The sequence below is a fragment of the Arachis hypogaea genome, chromosome 3 (assembly GCF_003086295.3).
Source record: "Arachis hypogaea cultivar Tifrunner chromosome 3, arahy.Tifrunner.gnm2.J5K5, whole genome shotgun sequence".
In the NCBI taxonomy this organism is placed as follows: domain Eukaryota; kingdom Viridiplantae; phylum Streptophyta; class Magnoliopsida; order Fabales; family Fabaceae; genus Arachis; species Arachis hypogaea.
In genome coordinates, this window is record NC_092038.1 from 70,948,108 (window position 1) to 70,958,950 (window position 10,843).

Genomic DNA, 10,843 nt, shown 5'->3' on the forward strand with positions numbered 1-10,843 from the left:
ATGCATCAATTACTTACTCCTGTAAACCCTAGTAGCTAGTCTAGTATAAATAAGATAGTTTACTATTGTATTAGACATCTTTGGACGTTTAGTTCTCAGATCATGGGGGCTGGCCATTCGGCCATGCCTGGACCTTTCACTTCTGTATTTTCAACGGTGGAGTTTCTACACACCATAGATTAAGGGTGTGGAGCTCTGCTGTACCTCAAGTTTCAATGCAATTACTATTATTTTCTATCCAATTCAATTTATTCTTGTTCTAAGATATTCGTTGCACTTCAACTTGATGAATGTGATGATCCGTGACACTCATCATCATTCTCACCTATGAACGCGCGTGACTGACAACCACTTCTGTTCTACCTTAGAACGGGCGCATATCTCCTGGATTCCTTGATCAGAATCTTCGTGGTATAAGCTAGAATTAATGGCAGCATTCATGGGAATCCGGAAAGTCTAACCTTGTCTGTGGTATTCCGAGTAGGATTTCGGGATTGAATGACTGTGACGAGCTTCAAACTCCTAAAGGCTGGGCGTTAGTGACAAACGCAAAAGAATCACTAGATTCTACTCCAACCTGATTAAGAACTGACAGATGATTAGTCGTGCTGTGACAGAGCATTTGGACCTTTTTCACTAAGAGGATGAGATGTAGCCATTGACAACGGTGATGCCCTACATACAGCTTGCCATGGAAAGGAGTAAGAAGGACTGGATGAATGTAATAAGAAAGTAGAGATTCGAAAGGAACACAGCACCTCCATGCACCTATCTGAAATTCCCACCATTGGATTACATGAGTAACTTTATCTTTATTTCCTGTTTATTTTATTTATCTTTTGAATATCTAATCCAATCATATTTGAATCAGCCTGACTGATATTTACAAGATGACCATAGATTGCTTCATACCAACAATCTCCGTGAGATCGACCCTTACTCACGTAAGGTATTACTTGGATGACCCAATGCACTTGCTGGTTAGTTGTGCGGAGTTGTGACTAAGTGTGATTCACGTTTGAGAGCACTACCAAGTCTTTGGAGCCATTGTTGATGATCACAAATCCGTGCACCAAGTTTTTGGCGCCGTTGCCGGGGATTGTTTGAGTATAGACAACTGACGGTTCGTCTTGTTGCTCAGATTAGGTAATTTTCTTTTTATTTTTTTCAAAAAGTTTTAAAAAAAAATATTTTTCAAAATTTTTCCCTCTGTTTTCGAAAAATTTTCAAAATTTTCTAACTCATAGGATTTTGATTGAGGACTATGAATTCATTACTTCCTTTTTCCAAAATATGTTTTCAAAAAATTTAGTAAGAAAATCCAAAAAAATCAATAAAATCATAAAAAAAACCAAAAATATTTTGTGTTTCTTGTTTGAGTCTTGAGTCAATTTTTAAGTTTGGTGTCAATTGCATATTCATATTGTTCTTGCATTTTTTCGAAAAATTCATGCATTCATGGTGTTCTTCATGATCTTCAAGTTGTTCTTGGTAAGTCTTCTTGTTTGATCTTGATGTTTTCTTGTTTTGCATTTTTTGTTGTTTATCATATGCATTTTTCGTTTGTTAGAGTCCATGCATTAAAGATTTCTAAGTTTGGTGTCTTGCATGTTTTCTTTGCATAAAAAATCTTTCAAAAATATGTTCTTGATGTTCATCATGATCTTCAAAGTGTTCTTGATGTTCATCTAGACATTCATAGTGTTCTTGCATGCATCATGTGTTTTGATCCAAAATTTTCATGTTTTGGATCATGTTTGTGTTTTTCTCTCTTCTCATTAAAAATTCAAAAATCAAAAAATATCTTTTCCTTATTTCCCTCCAAATTTTTGAAATTTTGGGTTGACTTGGTCAAAAATTTTTAAAAATTAGTGTTTCTTACAAGTCAAGTCAAATTTTCAATTTTAAAAATCTTATCTTTTCAAAACTTTTTCAAAAATAAAATCTTTTTCATTTTTTTATTTATTTTCGAAAATTTTAAAAATATTTTTCAAAAATCTTTTTTTTAATATTATTTCATAATTTTCGAAATTATGCTAACAATTAATGTGATTGATTCAAAAATTTGAAGTTTGTTACTTTCTTGTTAAGAAAGGTTCAATCTTTAAATTCTAGAATCTTATCTTTTAGTTTCTTGTTAGTTAAGCAATTAATTTTAATTTAAAAAATTAAATCTTTTTCAACCATATCTTTTTATCATATCTTCTTATCTTATCTTTTTATCATATCTTGTTATCTTATCTTTTCATCATATCTTTTTCAAAATTTTATCTTTTTCAAAAATTTGATTTCAAAATATCTTATCTAACTTCTTATCTTCTTATTTTTTCAAATTTAATTTTAATATCTTTTTCAACTAACTATTTGACTTTTTGTTTGTTTCTTATCTTTTTCAAAACCACCTAACTACTTTTTCCTCTTTAATTTTCGAAAATATCTCATCTCTTTTTCAAAAATTCTTTTTAGTTGTTTTAAATTTTAATTTTAATTATTTTTTATCTTTAATTTTCGAAAATCATTAACTACTTTTTCAAAATTATTTTTGAATTCTCCCTCTCTTCTCTTCTTCTATATATTTATTTATTTACTAACACTTCTATTTACCTCTCCTCATCTCCAGTCACTACCTTTATCCTCACCCTTGTGATTGGATTCTCCACTTTTATTCCTTTCTTCTTCTACTAACTGCCTTTATCCTCACCCTTGTGATTGGATTCTCCACTTTTATTCCTTTCTTCTTCTACTAATAATAATAAGGATCCTCTTTGTCCAGATATAGATGATTCTTCTTCCTTTTCTTTTTCTCTTCTCTCTCATATGAGAAGGAACAAGGAAAAAGGCACTCTTGTTAAAGCTGATCCTGAACCTAAAAGGACTCTGAAGAGGAAACTAAGAGAAGCTAAATTACAACAATCCAAAGGCAACCTTTCTGAAATTTTCGAACAAGAGAAGGAGATGGCAGCCAAACCCAACAATAATAATGTAAGGAGGATGCTTGGTGATTTCACTAAACCAACGTCCAAATTTGATGGAAGAAGTATCTCCATTCCGACCATTGGAGCAAACAATTTTGAGCTGAAACCTCAATTAGTTGCGCTAATGCAACAGAACTGCAAGTTTCATGGACTTCCATCTGAAGATCCTTATCAGTTTTTAACTGAGTTCTTGCAGATTTGTGAGACTGTTAAGACAAATGGAGTAGATCCTGAAGTCTACAGGCTCATGCTTTTCCCTTTTGCTGTAAGAGACAGAGCTAGAACATGGTTGGACTCACAACCTAAAGATAGCCTGGACTCCTGGGATAAGCTGGTCACAGCCTTCTTGGATAAATTCTTTCCTCCTCAAAAGCTGAGCAAGCTTAGAGTGGATGTTCAGACCTTCAAACAAAAAGATGGTGAATCCCTCTATGAAGCTTGGGAAAGATACAAGCAGATGACCAAAAAGTGTCCTTCTAACATGTTTTCAGAATGGACCATATTAGATATATTCTATTATGGTCTATCTGAATTTTCCAAAATGTCATTGGACCATTCTGCAGGTGGATTCATCCACTTAAAGAAAACGCCTGTAGAAGCTCAAGAACTTATTGACATGGTTGCAAATAACCAATTCATGTACACTTCTAAGAGGAATTCCGTGAATAATGGGATGCCTCAGAGGAAGGGAGTTCTTGAAATTGATGCTCTGAATGCCATATTGGCTCAGAACAAAGTATTGACTTAGCAAGTCAACATGATTTCTCAAAGTCTGAATCGATGGTAAAATGCATCCAACAGTACTAAAGAGGCAGCTTCTGAAAAAGCTTATGATGCTAAGAACCCTGCAATAGTAGAGGTAAATTACATGGGTGAACCTTATGGAAACATCTATAATTCATCATGGAGAAATCATCCAAATTTCTCATGGAAGGATCAACAAAATCCTCAACAAGGCTTTAATAATGGTGGAAGAAACAGGCTAAGTAATAACAAACCTTTTCCATCATCTTCTCAGCAATAGACAGAGAATTCTGAGCAGAGTCCCTCTAATTTAGCAAATTTAGTCTCTGATCTGTCTAAGGCCACTTTGAGTTTCATGAGTGAAACAAGGTCCTCCATCAAAAATTTGGAGGCATAAGTGGGCCAGCTGAGTAAGAAAGTCATTGAAACTCCTCCCAGTATTCTCCCAAGCAATACAGAAGAGAATCCAAAAGGAGCGTGCAAGGCCATTGATGTAATCAATATGGTCGAATGCACAAGGGAGGAGAAGGATGAAAATCCTAGTGAGGAAGACCTCCTGGGACGTCTCTCAAACAAGAAGGAGTTCCCTATTGAGGACCTAAAGGAATCTGAGGATCATATAGAGACCATAGAGATTCCATTAAATATCCTTCTGCCATTCATGAGCTCTGAAGATTATTCTTCCTCTGAAGAGGATGAAGATGTAACTGGAGAGCAAGTTGCTCAATATCTAGGAGCCATCATGAAGCTGAATACCAAGTTATTTGGTAATGAGACTTAGGAAGGTGAACCTCCCTTGCTCATTAGTGAACTTGATACATGGATTCAGCAAACTCTACCTCAAAAGAAACAAGATCCTGGGAAATTCTTAATACCCTGTACCATAGGCACCATGACCTTTGAAAAAGCTCTGTGTGACTTAGGGTCAGGCATAAATCTTATGCCACTCTCTGTAATGGAGAAGCTGGGGATCATTGAGGTACAACCTGCCTTATTCTCATTACAATTGGCAGACAAGTCAGTAAGACAAGCTTATGGATCAGTAGAGGACGTGTTGGTAAAGGTTAAAGGCCTTTACATTCCTGTTGATTTCATAATCTTAGACACTAGGGAGGAAGAAGATGAATGCATCATCCTTGGAAGACCTTTCCTAGCCACAGTAGGTGCTGTGATTGATGTTAACAGAGGAGAATTAGTCCTTCAATTGAATGGGGACTACCTTGTGTTTAAGGCACACGACTATCCTTCTGTAACAAGGGAGAGTAAGCATGCAGAGCTTCTCTCAATACAGAGTCAAACAGAGCTCACACAATCAAACTCTAAGTTTGGTGTTGGGAGGCCACAACCAAACTCTAAGTTTGGTGTTGAACCCCCATATCCAAACTCTAAGTTTGGTGTTGGGAGTCCACAACTTTGACCTGACCACCTTTGTGGCTCCACGAGAGCCCACTGTCAAGCTATTGACATTAAAGAAGCGCTTGTTGGGAGGCAACCCAATTTTTATCTAATTTTATTTAATTGTTATTTTGTGTTTTAGTAGGTTCATGATCATGTGGAGTCACAAAAAAATTATTAAAATTAAAAACAGAATAAAAAACAGCAGAAGAAAAATCACACCCTGGAGGAAGGACTTACTGGCGTTTAAACGCCAGTAAGGTGCATCTAGCCGGCGTTCAACACCAGAACAGAGCATGGATCTGGCGCTGAACGCCAGAAACAAGGAACATCCTGGCGTTTGAACGCCAGGAATATGCCCTGTGGAAAGCTGGTGCTGAACGCCAGTAACAAGTATGGAACTGGCATTCAACGCCAGAAACATGCTGCACATGGGCGTTAAACGCCCAGAACGTGCACCACTTCGGCGTTTAAACGCCAGAATGGTATGCTAAGGCATTTTACATGCCTAATTGGTGCAGGGATGTAAATCCTTGATACCTCAGGATCTGTGGACCCCACAGGATCCCCACCTAACATATTCCCACCTTACCTCCTAATTAATCCTATAACACTCTTCCCCAAAAACCCCACCTACCTTCAAAATTCAAAAATCTTTCCCACCCAAACCCACCCTAAATGGTCGAACCTACCCTCTCCCCCCTTCCTATATATACCCCTCCATTCTACTTCATTTTCACACAACACAAACCTCTCCTCTCTTTCTTGGCCGAATACACCTCTCCCCCTCTCCTCCATATTTTCTTCTTCTTCTTCTTCTCTTCTTTCATCTCTTGCTTGAGGGTGAGCAATATTTTAAGTTTGGTGTGGTAAAAGCATAAGCTTTTTGTTTTTCCATAACCATTGATGACACCCAAGGCCGGAGAATCCTCTAGAAAAGGAAAAGGGAAGACAAAAGCTTCCACCTCCGAGTCATGGGAGATAGAAAGATTTATCTCCAAAGCCCATCAAGACCACATCTATGATGTTGTGGCCAAGAAGAAGGTGATCCCTGAGGTCCCTTTCAAAGCTCAAGAAAAATGAGTATTCGGAGATCCGACATGAAATCCGAAGAAGAGGTTGGGAAGTCCTAACCAATCCCATGCAACAAGTCAGAATCTTAATGTTTCAAGAGTTCTATGCCAATGTATGGATCACTAGGAACCATGATCAAAGTGTGAACCCAAATCCAAAGAATTATCTTACAATGGTTCGGGGGAAATACTTAGATTTTAGTTCGGAAAATGTGACGTTGGCGTTCAACTTACCCATGATGCAAGGAGATGCACGCCCCTACACTAGAAGGGTCAACTTTAATCAAAGGTTGGACCAAGTCCTTATGGACATATGTGTGGAAGGAGCTCAATGGAAAAGAGACTCCAAAAGCAAGCCGGTTCAACTAAGAAGACTGGACCTCAAGCCTGTGGCTAGAGGATGGTTGGAGTTCATTCAACGCTCCATCATCCCCACTAGCAACAGATCTGAAGTTACTGTGGATCAGGCCATCATGATTCATAGCATCATGATTGGAGAGGAAGTAGAAGTTCATGAAGTCATCTCCCATGAATTCTACAAAATAGCCAATAAGTCCTCTACTTTGGCAAGGCTAGCTTTTTCTCATCTTATTTGCCATCTATGTTACTCAGTTGGAGTTATCATAGAAGGAGACATCCTTATTGAGGAGGACAAACCCATCACTAAGAAAAGGATGGAGCAAACAAGAGAGCCCACTCATGGAGCCCAAGGGACGCATGAGGAAGTTCATCACCAAGAAATCCCGGAGATGCCTCAAGGGATGCACTTTCCTCCCAACAACTATTGGGAACAACTCAACACTTCCTTAGAAGATTTGAGTTACAATGTGGAATAATTAAGGGTGGAACATCAAGAGCACTCCATCATTCTCCATGAAATAAGAGAAGATCAAAGAGCAATGGGGGAGGAGCAACAAAGGCAAGGAAGGGACATAGAAGAGCTTAAGGACATCATTGGTCCTTCAAGAAGAAGACGCCACTAAGGTGGACTCATTCCTTGTTCTTATTTCTCTGTTTTTCGATTTTTATGCTTTATGTCTATTTATGTTTTGTGTCTCTACTTCATGATCATTAGTATAGAGTAACTATGTCTTAAAGCTATGAATAAATTCCATAAATCCTTCACCTCTCTTAAATAAAAAATATTTTTTCAAAAGAACAAGAAGTACATAAATTTCGAAAATTGTCCTTGAATTTAATTTAATTATATTGATGTGGTGACAATACTTTTTGTTTTTCTGAATGAATGCTTAAACAGTGCATATTTTTTATCTTGTTGTTTATGAATGTTAAAATTGTTGGCTCTTGAAAGAATGATGAACAAAGAAAAATGTTATTGATGATCTGAAAAATCATGAAATTGATTCTTGAAGCAAGAAAAAGTAGTGAAAAACAAAAGCTTGAAAAAAAAGAGAAAAAAGCAAGCAGAAAAAGCCAATAGCCCTTAAAACCAAAAGGCAAGGGTAAAAAGAATCCAAGGCTTTGAGCATCAATCGATAGGAGGGCCCAAGGAAATAAAAGCCAGGCCTAAGCGGCTAAATCAAGCTGTCCCTAACCATGTGTTTGTGTCATGAAGGCCCAAGTGAAAAGCTTGAGACTGAGTGGTTAAAGTCGTGATCCAAAGCAAAAAGAGTGTGCTTAAGAGCTCTAGACACCTCTAACTGGGGACTCTAGCAAAGCTGAGTCACAATCTGAAAAGGTTCACCCAGTCATGTGTCTGTGGCATTTATGTATCCGGTGATAATACTGGAAAACAAAGTGCTTAGGGCCACGGCCAAGACTCATAAAAGTAGCTGTGTTCAAGAATCAACATACTTAACTAGGAGAATCAATAACACTATCCAAAATTCTAAGTTCCTAGAGAAGCCAATCATTCTAAACTTCAAGGGAGAAAGTGAGATGGCAAAACTGTTCAGAAGCAAAAAGCTACAAGTCCCGCTCATCTAATCAGAATTAATATTCATTGATATTTTGGAATTTATAGTATATTCTCTTCTTATTATCCTAATTGATTTTCAATTGCTTGGGGACAAGCAACAATTTAAGTTTGGTGTTGTGATGAGCGGATAATTTATACGCTTTTTGGCATTATTTTTAGGTAGTTTTTAGTATGATCTAGTTACTTTTAGGGATGTTTTCATTAGTTTTTATGCTAAATTCACATTTCTGGACTTTACTATGAGTTTGTGGGTTTTTCTGTGATTTCAGGTATTTTCTGGCTGAAATTGAGGGACCTGATCAGAACCCTGATAGGAGGCTAACAAAGGACTACTGATGCTGTTGGAATCTGACCTCCTTGCACTCGAAATGGATTTTCTGGAGCTACAGAACTTCAAATTGCGCGCTCTCAACGGCGTTAGAAAGTAGACATCCAGAGCTTTCCATCAATATATAATAGTCCATATTTTATTCATGATTAGACGATGTAAACTGGCGCTCAACGCCAGTTCCATGTTGCTGTCTGGAGTCAAACGCCAGAAACACGTCACAAACCGAAGTTGAACGCCCAAAACACGTTACAACTTGTCGTTCAACTCCAAAAGAAGCCTCAGCTCGTGGATAGATCAAGCTCAGCCCAAACATACACCAAGTGGACCCTGGAAGTGGATTTATGCATCAATTACTAACTCTTGTAAACCCTAGTAGCTAGTCTAGTATAAATAGGATAGTTTACTATTGTATTAGACATCTTTGGACGTTTAGTTCTCAGATCATGGGGGCTGGCCATTCGGCCATGCCTGGACCTTTCACTTATGTATTTTCAATGGTGGAGTTTCTACACACCATAGATTAAGGGTGTGGAGCTCTGCTGTACCTCAAGTTTCAATGCAATTACTATTATTTTCTATCCAATTCGATTTGTTCCTGTTCTAAGATATTCGTTGCACTTCAACTTGATGAATGTGATGATCCGTGACAATCATCATCATTCTCACCTATGAACGTGCGCGACTGACAACCACTTCCATTCTACCTTAGACCGGGCGTATATCTCTTGGATTCCTTGATCAGAATCTTCGTGGTATAAGCTAAAATTGATGGCAGCATTCATGGAAATCTGGGGTCTAACCTTGTCTGTGGTATTCCGAGTAGGATTCCGGGATTGAGTGACTGTGACGAGCTTCAAACTCCTGAAGGCTGGGCGTTAGTAACAAACACAAAAGAATCACTGGATTCTACTCCAACCTGATTGAGAACCGACAGATGATTAGCCGTGCTGTGACAGAGCATTGAGACCTTTTTCACTGAGAGGATGTGATGTAGCCATTGACAACGGTGATGCCCTACATACAGCTTGCAATGGAAAGGAGTAAGAAGGATTGGATGAATGTAATAAGAAAGTAGAGATTCGGAAGGAACACAGCACCTCCATGCACCTATCTGAAATTCCCACCATTGGATTACATGAGTAACTTTATCTTTATTTCCTATTTATTTTATTTATCTTTTGAATATCTAATCCAATCATATTTGAATCAGCCTGACTTAGATTTACAAGATGACCATAGATTGCTTCATACCAACAATCTCCGTGGGATCGACCCTTACACACGTAAGGTATTACTTGGATGACCCAGTGCACTTGCTGGTTAGTTGTGCGGAGTTGTGACTAAGTGTGATTCACGTTTGAGAGTGCTACTAAGTCTTTGGAGCCATTCTTAATGATCACAAATCCGTGCACCAATTCCCAACCCAAGGAGAGCCTGGATACTTGGAACAAGGTTGTTACTGAGTTTCTCACTAAATTTTTCCCACCAAAGAAGCTGACTAAGCTTAGGGTGGAGGTTCAGACCTTCACACAGAAGGATGGTGAAACTCTGTATGAAGCTTGGGAGAGATACAAGCTACTGACTAGGTAATGCCCTCCAGACATGTTCTCCAAATGGACTCAACTAGATATCTTTTATGAAGGCTTAGGTGAAATGTCGAAGATGTGCTTAGACAATTCTGCAGGAGGTTCATTGCACAAGAAGAAGACACCGGAGGAGACTATTGAGCTTATTGAATTGGTTGCTAGCAACCAATATTTATACTCATCTAACAGGAATCCTATGAACTCTGAGACTCCTCAGAAGAAGGATGTCATAGAAGTAAAAGATCTTAATGCTATTCTTGCTTAGAATAAGCTTATGTCTCAGCAAATAAGTCTACTTACTCAACACATGGGTGGCATGCAAGTCTCAGCTATCAACACCCAAAATCCACCTCAAGAGGTCTCCTATGACATGGCAGGAAATTTAGTGCAAAATGATAACTATGATTATGTTCAATCCTCTTCCGAACAGGTCAATTACATGGGGAGTGGTTCTAGAAATTCCAATAATGACCCCTATTCTCAGACATACAATCAAGGATGGAGAAATCACCCAAATTTTGGGTGGAGAGACCAACCTTAGAGACCTCAGAATTTCAACAATAATTCTCAGGGCGGCTTTCAACAGAACAATTACAATAACCGCCAATCTCAGCCTCAGCAAGCTAACTCTAAATCCAAGGAAGATTCTAATTAGGAGATGATGAGGAGTTTTATGCCGGAAACCAGAGCGTCCATTAGAAACTTGGAAGTGCAAATGGGTCAGCTGAGCAAGCAAATACCTGAGAGGTCTGCAAGTACATTTCCATGTGATACAGTGGTGAACCCAAGAGAAGACTGCA

General features: G+C 38.2%; 1 non-coding gene across 1 annotated transcript; it reads right to left on the reverse strand.

Moving 5' to 3' along the window:
* Positions 1 to 3,354: 3,354 nt before the first annotated feature.
* LOC112793835 (small nucleolar RNA R71) lies at positions 3,355 to 3,458 on the reverse strand. The gene has a single exon (XR_003198527.1). It is a non-coding gene; the product is annotated as a small nucleolar RNA R71 (small nucleolar RNA).
* Positions 3,459 to 10,843: the final 7,385 nt, after the last annotated feature.